The sequence below is a fragment of the Cucurbita maxima genome, unplaced genomic scaffold, assembly GCF_002738345.1.
Source record: "Cucurbita maxima cultivar Rimu unplaced genomic scaffold, Cmax_1.0 Cma_Scf02525, whole genome shotgun sequence".
Taxonomy (NCBI): domain Eukaryota; kingdom Viridiplantae; phylum Streptophyta; class Magnoliopsida; order Cucurbitales; family Cucurbitaceae; genus Cucurbita; species Cucurbita maxima.
In genome coordinates, this window is record NW_019274541.1 from 1 (window position 1) to 2,185 (window position 2,185).

The following is a 2,185-nucleotide window of genomic DNA, read 5'->3' on the forward strand; positions in this document are numbered from 1 at the left end:
TAACTCGTATAATGAAAAGATATAATTAAAAATGAGGGAAATTGGCCCATGCAGGTCTCGAACCTGCGACCTTCGCGTTATTAGCACGACACTCTAACCAACTGAGCTAATAGGCCATAGATTTTCTTGCCTGACAATGCACTTGACGTGTTATTCTACCCTATCGTTAAGACGTGTCCCTCAGGCTGTCTGACACGCTTTCCCTCCGGCAAGTTGACACTTGGCTTGCCGGCTTTCTCACGCGCTTTCCTTCCCACAAGTTGACACGTGGCTTGCCGAAAAATTTTCTCTCATGAGAGTCGCAATACTGAATCTGGCCTTCAAAGTGAGTTCATTTACCTCCTTCTTGTTCCTGAAATGACTCTCAGAAATCCTCGAATTTCATCCTTCATGTAAGAACATATCGAACGACTCAGATCTAAAGAAAATTTTGAACGGCCGTATCATCGGTTTAAAGTTCGTACTGTTGTAACCCTGTATCATGAAAAGATATTATGAAGAATTAAAAAAACTTGTTCTATGGAATTGTCGAACCTACGACGTCCACGTTTTTAAAACAATAATCTTACAACTGAGCTAATTGGGCATAGGTTTTATGCACCTTATAGGTCGTTAGCTCTTAATACTGCCAATCGAGTTTTGTTTACATAACTTTATGCATAATAAACTTAAAAAAGTCATTCTCTTCTAATGTTCGTAGTGTTTTAACTCGTATCTTGATAAGATATAATTAAAAATGAATGAAATTGGTCCATTCAAGTGTCAAACTTGCGACCTCCACGCTATTTGCACAACGCTTTAACCAACTAAGCTAATAGGCCATTGACTTTCTTGCCTAACAATGCGCCTGACGCGTTATTCCACCCAATCGTCAATACGTGTCCCTCAGGCTGTCTGACACGCTTTCCCTCCCGCAAGTTGACACGTGGCTTGCCTGCTGTCTCACGCGCTTTCCTTCCCCACAAGTTGACACGTGGCTTGACGAAAAATTTTCTCTCATGAGAGTCGAAATACTGAATTTGGCCTTCAAAGTGAGTTCATTTACCTCCTTGTTCGTGAAAAGACTCTAAGAAATCCTCAAATTTAATATTTCATAAAAGAACATATCGAACAGCCAAAACTAGTTCATTTACCAACAAGAACATATCGAACGGCCAAAACTAGTCCATTTACCAACTTCTTGATTTACCAACTTCTTGTTCCTCCTTGTTCGTGAAAAGACTCTAAGAAATCCTCAAATTTCATCTTTCATAAAAGAACATATCGAACGGCCAAAACTAGTTCATTTACCAACTTCTTGTTCCTGAAATGACTCTCATAAATCCTCTAAAGAAAAACTGTGAACGACCGTATCATCGGTTTAAAGTTCGTAGTGTTGTAACCCCGTATCATGTAAATATATTATGAATAATTAATAAAACTAAGCCTATGTAATTGTCGAACCTACGACCTCCACGTTTTTAACACGATAATCTTACAACTGAGCTAATTGGGCACAGATTTTATGCACATTATAGATCGTTAGCTTCTAATCCAGCCAATCGAGTTTCGTTTACGTAACTTTATGCATAATAAACTTAAAAAAGTCATTATCTTCTAAAAATCGTAGTGTTTTAACTCGTATAATGAAAATATATAATTAAAAATGAGGGAAATTGGCCCATGCAGGTGTCGAACCTGCGACCTTCGCGTTATTAGCACGACGCTCTAACCAACTGAGCTAATAGGCCATAGATTTTCTCGCCTGCGACCTTCGCGTTATTAGCACGACGCTCTAACCAACTGAGCTAATAGGCCATAGATTTTCTCGCCTAACAATGCACTTGACGTGTTATTCTACCCTATCGTTAAGACGTGTCCCTCAGGCTGTCTGACACGCTTTCCCTCCGGCAAGTTGACACTTGGCTTGCCGGCTTTCTCACGCGCTTTCCTTCCCACAAGTTGACACGTGGCTTGCCGAAAAATTTTCTCTCATGAGAGTCGCAATACTGAATCTGGCCTTCAAAGTGAGTTCATTTACCTCCTTGTTCGTGAAAAGACTCTGAGAAATACTCGAATTTCATCTTTCGTAAAAGAACATATCGAACGGCCAAAATAAGTTCATTTACCTCCTTCTTGTTCCTGAAATGACTCTCAGAAATCCTCGAATTTCATCCTTCATGTAAGAACATATCGAACGACTCAG

General features: G+C 39.8%; 2 non-coding genes across 2 annotated transcripts; both read right to left on the reverse strand.

Moving 5' to 3' along the window:
• Positions 1-42: 42 nt before the first annotated feature.
• TRNAI-AAU lies at positions 43-116 on the reverse strand. The gene has a single exon. It is a non-coding gene; the product is annotated as a tRNA-Ile (tRNA).
• Positions 117-1,656: 1,540 nt separating this feature from the next.
• TRNAI-AAU lies at positions 1,657-1,730 on the reverse strand. The gene has a single exon. It is a non-coding gene; the product is annotated as a tRNA-Ile (tRNA).
• Between the last annotated feature and the right edge of the window lie 455 nt (positions 1,731-2,185).